The 6,700-nt window shown below is 41.7% G+C and overlaps 1 long non-coding RNA gene across 1 annotated transcript in view; it reads left to right on the top strand.

Moving 5' to 3' along the window:
* Window positions 1-1,059: 1,059 nt before the first annotated feature.
* LOC119473527 overlaps window positions 1,060-6,700 on the top strand; it is a 16,559-nt gene continuing 10,918 nt past the window's right edge. Inside the window, exon 1 of the long non-coding RNA XR_005202745.1 lies at window positions 1,060-1,797. This is a non-coding gene — a long non-coding RNA (uncharacterized LOC119473527). The remainder of the gene's footprint in view (window positions 1,798-6,700) is intronic.

Raw genomic sequence — 6,700 nt, forward strand, 5'->3', positions numbered from 1 at the left:
CTGCTTCATCACTTTCCTCTGGCAAACTTGTCAGAGCAAACCTCAACCAGGACATCATGAAACAACATGAAACTGAATCTGAGGCTCCCGAGCTCACGCCTGCATCATGGGGCTGGGCAGTCAGGAAAAAATGAAAGAGGTCAGGCCCAGGGCAGGACAGTGACTGGCTCTGCTCCGTCAGCGCCCCTGGCCATCGCGAAATTCAGGAGTGAGGGGTATTGCTGGATTCCTACCAATGCTCATTCACAGGGGCTGCCCCTTTCTTCATGAGGAAGAAAGAAAATCAGTGTTACCCATATGTTCACACTCGTAAACTCAAATCAGTGTCCAGGGAGTCAAGTGACAGAAAAACTCACAGGGGTTGACTCGCTTCTCTGCTAGGTATACATCCATCACTAATTCAAATGTGAGAAGAAAATGAGGCTAAAGGAAATGTAACAAGCAGGCTAATAGAAATGGACTGGGCCTCCAAAGGGAGGTGCGAGTGGGCGATTGCAGAGGTTGATAAGAATTGAGACTCGGCTTAGTTGTGCTCCGACCTCTCTGTCCGTTCTGTTTCTTCTGTTTGTTTGTTAACTAAATACCAAAGCCTTCTTCAGGCAAAACTAAGTAGAATTTATTAATGCTTCTTATTTGCATTGTTTTAAATGGTAAGTATATATGGCAAGAGAGAGGTTTTCTATCTGAGACATCAAGGGTTCTTTTAAAATAAAGTTTCAAAAGTGAGTCATTGAAAACCATTAAGTAAATAATTCTGTCGATGGTCGTTGGCTATGACAAAAGTTAGGAGGTTTTGGGGACCTCATGATTAGATAAGGCCTTTCTGTTTGTTAATAACAACTAATATTTAATCAGCATCTGTGATGTATGGGCCACTGAAAAGAGCACTTTCCCTACCTGATCCATCACAACTCTGCAAAATAGGTAGATTTGAGCCCATTCTCCCGATGAGGAAGCTGAGTTTCAGTGAGTTTCTATTTCAGTGGAAGAGATTGCACTGTGAGTGGGTGGAGAGAAGGAGGTGAACCCAGGTGTAATGCCCAAAGCGCTGAGCCTTCCAATACAGCACACTGCCTCTGTGCTCTTCCCAGCCCAGTGAGGGCTGTACCCTCTGATTTGTGAGCAGAGGATCTCCAGAAAGAACTGGGAGAACCTTCTCTGAAGGCATTTATCCTCTGTGTCCTCCCCCACAATAGAGCTCACAAGTCGTCGCACATTTCCTTCTCTCATCTTACGGTTTCATAAAGAGGTGGGCCCACTTTTTGTTAATTTCATTCCCAGTCCAAACACCACTTCTTCCTCCTCCCAGCCCTACTGAAGTGAACATGCGCCTATATTCCACCATCTAATGGGATAACACATTTTGTTGGGTCAGTGCTGTCTGACCTTGGAGCGAATTAAAATAAAGATTCTGAGTTTTAAAGTTGTCAGGCCTTGGTTTCCATGAAGAGGAACTCTATTTTCACTCATCCTCCAGCAAGAGATGAGCAGCTTGAAATCACTTTGACAGTGAGAGTTGCTCTATTGCATACCACAGGGAATTTTAATTCCAGCCTGTGAAATTGTAATTGCTTCTCAAGGAGAAGTGGGGAATTCTGGGTAATGGCCACAGCCAAGCTCAATGTCAGAGCTGCCAGTTGCTGCCACATCAGATATTACTTGCTGTTATTCAAAACTCCAGCTTTCCATATGGGAAAGTTGAACTGGGGAGTGAAAGTAAATTAACAGAAACTGTCAGCAGTTCAGAGCAGCACAGACAGCAGTGTGACAGAGGTGGGTGACTTCCCATCAGAAAAGGTAAGTTTTTCCCTTTGTTTTTGGTTAAGATAAAGAGTTTTACAAACAAATTTCATTACTTAAGGTACACGCTAAATGATGTTATTATTAAGCGCAAAAAAAAAAAAAATTCTGGTTAGTGGCATGATAAGATTAAAGCTGCCAATTTCTATTCACTCCTTCCTGGAAGAAATGAGGGAAAAAGTGGCTCAAAAGCATAATTAAAATAATGAAGATAACAAGGCCATGTCAGACTGATGTTTGCGATAAGATTAAAATTACCTGCTATCAAAGTTAAACCGTCTGAGAAATTACTTCCTGGCTCTGTTTGGAATAAAGAGAATCTGGAACCAGCACATCTCATTACAAAACATTGGAGACAGGAAAGATTATCTGTACAGGGGAGGACCTGGTACCCGTCACTGTCTGAAATCAGAGGAAACTCTGAGCAGTACTAAGCATGTTCTGAAATTGTTCTCCCTCTCCTGAAGGTGAAAAAGGAAAGAGAAAGGGCTCAACAGAATTTCTTAGAAAAATATTACCAGTCTGGGGGCACTGCTTTTTTGCTTTAGACATTAGAGAAAAGTCACGTGCAGGCTTTACTTTTTCTCATCTGATGATTTGTAGAGCAAATTTCATGTATTAGAATTGCTTTTCCGGGAAAAGGAAATGTTCCCATGGAAGGTAATGACTGGCGCCCACCGCCTAGCCCTTGCTGGCTTTGCGTAAGAGGAGGTGGCAGGTGTTTGAGTTTGTTTTCTTGCTGTTGTTATTTCTGAGTGTTATCTTAATGTCGACTGTTGTAACCTAGTTGACTAATTGAAAATCTGATGGCATGCCGTCATCCCGAGCCTAGTGAAGTTCTGTGTTCCTCTGACTTCCTTTGGCTGCCAAGAAGTGTTTGTTTTTTTTCTCCAAATGAACAAAATCTTTTTATTGTTTTAGGGAGATGGAGGGAAGAGGGCTTTTTTGGGCTTTTTTTTTTTTTTTTTTTTTNACAGTCTTACTCAGGCTAGAATGCAGTGGCATGATCTTGGCCCACTGCAATCTCTGCCTCCTGGGTTCAAGTGATTCTCCCACCTCAGCCTCCCAAGCAGCTGGGATTACAGGCACCCGCTACCACACCTGGCTAATTTTTGTATTTTTTGTAGAGATGGGGTTTTGCCATGTTGCCTCGGCTGGTCTTGAACTCCTGGCCTCAGATGATCTGCCTGCCTAGGCCTCCCAAAGTGCTGGGGTTACAGATATGCACTATGGCATCGGGCCAGGAAGCTTTTTATTATAATCCTATTTTTCTGTTCCCATCCAGTGTAATCTTATACAAACCCAATTTGTTTGTGAGAGGTTTCCCTGGCTTATTAGAATGGGCCCTGGAATATACAAACAGTGATATTGTTTGGTAGATGAGCTGAGGTATGCTGGATTTTGTTTGTTTCACAGTGGGAGATCAGTGGTTCCTTTGCATAATATGTGTGCACACGCACTGTAATCCAAATCCTAGGGTCTGACTAGGTACTTGGTATGAAGAAACACCCCAATTAGACTCAAAGCCCATGCCAAGCTCTTCCCCATTTCTCAGTGAACGTTTGAAAACTCAGGCAGTTCGGCTCTTACTTTTTGGTAATCTGGTATTTAGATATGGTGTTATCTCATTCCCATCTTTCAATTATTCATTCATTTGCTGAGTCTCCATTTTGGCATGGATAAATCCAGTGACACAATGGTGAATACAGTAAATACAGCTGAACAGCTAAGTCCAGAGTCCTGCCCCAAAGCACGTCAACACCAAAGAGAACGTTAGGGATTGTTGTTCAGGAATGGCCTAAGCTAGCGGAGTGACCTCAGACAAGTCACTAAACTCTCCTAACCTCAGTCTCTCCATTTGTAAAATAAAGGAGTCCAGGCCGGGCATTGTGGCTCATGCCTGTAATCCCAGAAGTTTAGGAGGCTGAGGGGGCAGATCAGGAGGGCAGATCGAGACCATCCTGGCTAACAGGGTGAAACCCTGTCTCTACTAAAAATAGAAAAATTAGCCGGGTGTGGTGGCATGTGCCTGTAGTCCCAGCTACTCAGTAGGCTGAGGCAGGAGAACTGCTTGAACCCAGGAGGTAGTGGTTGCAGTGAGCCGAGATTGCATCACTGCACTCCAGCCTGTGTAACAGAGCAAGACTTTGTCAGTAAATAAATAAGAGAGTCCAACTCCATGCTCTGTGAGACCCTCTTGCTCTCACTATAGGCTGACGTGCAGGGTTCACCACTCCTGCGTTTTCAAGAAAGACCAGGCTACAGATGAAACAGACACAATTAACCTTCATTGAGGACCAAGAAAGAGCAGTCTTTCTATACATCCTACTCAAATCTTAACTCAAAATTTAAATATGAGAAACTGTAAGAAAATTGAAATTCCCTGACACATCATAGAGGAACAAAGGTTGTTTAGGACTGATGACCAGATGGCAGCCAGTGGTGACTTTCTGGGGCTTTAAATTTGTGACTTCTATGTTAGGTTGCCACAGGTTTTTTGTTTAATATTAATTGGAGCGACTGTAGCTCCTTAGATATACAGCTTGACTTTGCCACCGAGCATGAGGAAAGCTGGTGTTAATTGCTTCCCCCCCCCACTTTCTTTTTAACTAATATGTATAAAGTCATTAAAAATATTCTTCTAACTAAACTGTAACATTTTTAGCTACTGATTTTTTTTTGTAGCTTTTTATAATTCTGATGGCACAAGGCAATCTGGTTTGATGAGATTAAAATTTTTAGACTAGTATCCAACCAACTCCTGTTTTTCTAAAGATTGCTTTGAAATTTTCAGCCTTTCTGCCTTCAAAAGTCTTGGGGGATTTTGGGTGAAGAAGGGAAAAAGAGAGATCTGACCTTGCACACATGGGGTTAGGAGTAGGGTATGAGAGAAAAACTAGCAGCGAATCGAGATGAAAAGATAAAACCAGGGAAATACAGAAGCAGTCAAGGGCAACGGCTATTCCAGAAATTTCTTTGAGAGCTTGCAGATAATTCTGTTAAAAAAGACACAAACCCCAACCCATCCTGAATGTTTGTTCATATAAAACATTTTTTATATTTTAAGTGGAATATAAAAGATTCTTTACTTCCTGTGGCCAGAACCCAGGCTCTATAAACTCTATCTTCTGGTTCATTTTCTTTTTGACTTCTGATTTTCCTCTTGAATATGGAACCAAATGAGATGTGATATTGACAATTCGCCATTGTTTCCTGGGTGAGAGACTGTGCTATAATCAGGTTTACTTGCTCAGGCCCAAAACAGGGTTGAGACCAAATTATAGTCTAGTTTTTCTGGTCTTCTGGATACCAAGTTTTAACACTTTAATGGGCCAATGATCAGAAATTTAGAGTTTTCCTGCGAAGTTTGGAATTAAGCGCGGTGAACCGTGAAGTGGTGTCTACCGTAGCGGAAGCTCTTCCCTGCCATCTCAAATGACACCAAGTAAGGTTACAGAAATCACATAGGTGGAAAAAACAAAATAAAACAAAACAACAGAAATAAAAAACCAGGAGCATCTGCCTTCCAAGATCACCGCCTGAGATAGTTACCCGAGCGGCTTTTTTGTAAAGCGTTCATATTCATTTATTAAGAATAGAGCATATGAATTCTAACTGAACAGATGTAGTAAGAGAATTTGAGACACAGAAAATAAAAACCAGAAAGCTGGAGTCAATTATTTAAATGGCAGTAGATAAGGAGAGAAGGTAGTGGGTCCTGGAGGCAAAGAGGGTTGCTAGGTTCCCAGAAGCTATTTGGTGTGGAAGTGTCCAAGCAAAGATTAAATGGGGATCAAAGTGCCGAATTACAAAGACAGGAGCTTGCCTCTTACTGAGGCACTTTCTTAATTAAGACAGCAAAGGGATCCACACATCCTTTCCAGCTACATATTACAGCAACCATTGCAAAACAAAACTCCATTATCAGCAACAGTGAGATAAAATCTAGCATCAATAATAGCAATGACAAGAGCAAAAGTCACTACCAGTTGGCTAAGCTGAGGCTTACTACTAGCTCTCCTGGAAATGGACACAGTCGGAAGCTCAACAGCAGAAACTTAACTCTTCCCAAGCCTGAGAAAGTGATGACTATGTTGTATGTTTCCAAAAGTGTCAATATACAGGGTATGGTAAGTGTACCCATTGACCAGGATCATCAATGGGAGAACCAGCTAACCTCCATACTGTCGCTGGTTATCCTTCCAACACGAATCTCTCCATGGCCTGCAGTGTTGACAAGCCTGTTTAGAAGCCTGTAGTGGCTCTCTCTTGACTATTGAATAAAGTCTAGATTTCTTGGCAGGGCATCAAAACCTTTCACAACATAACCTGAGCTGCTTTCTTAGTCTAATTTCTAGACATTTCCCTCATATTTTACTACAGTTAAAACTTTTTAGTCATACCCAACGTAAACTCTGCATTTATTAAGTAATAAATCTCCTTCTTCCCACTCCCCTCAGTTCCTGATAACCTCTGTTCTACTTTGTCTCTATGAATTTGCCTATTCTAGGCACCCCGTGTAACTGGAGTCATACCATATTTGTCCTGCGTCAGGCGTATTTCACTTACCCTAATGTTTTCAAGGTTCATCTGTATTGTGACATTTCACTTCTTTTTAAGGCTAATATTCCATTGTATGGATATACTGCAGTTTGTTTATGCATTCATCTGTCAATGGACACTTAGGCTGTTCCCACCTTTTAGCTATTATAAATAAGGTTACTGTAAACATTGGTAAATAGACATTGGTTTGAGCTGTTGCAGAATTTTAGAGACCAGAGAGACCACTGAGGTTGCGGAAGGAGTTTATTTTAAGTATACACCAGCCCAGGTCTACTTGGATTCAAAATGGCTGAGCCCTTAAACAAAGACAGGGCTTAACTTTTTTTTTTTTTTTTTT

The sequence above is a fragment of the Cebus imitator genome, unplaced genomic scaffold (genome assembly GCF_001604975.1).
Source record: "Cebus imitator isolate Cc_AM_T3 unplaced genomic scaffold, Cebus_imitator-1.0 Scaffold165, whole genome shotgun sequence".
In the NCBI taxonomy this organism is placed as follows: Eukaryota; Metazoa; Chordata; class Mammalia; order Primates; family Cebidae; genus Cebus; species Cebus imitator.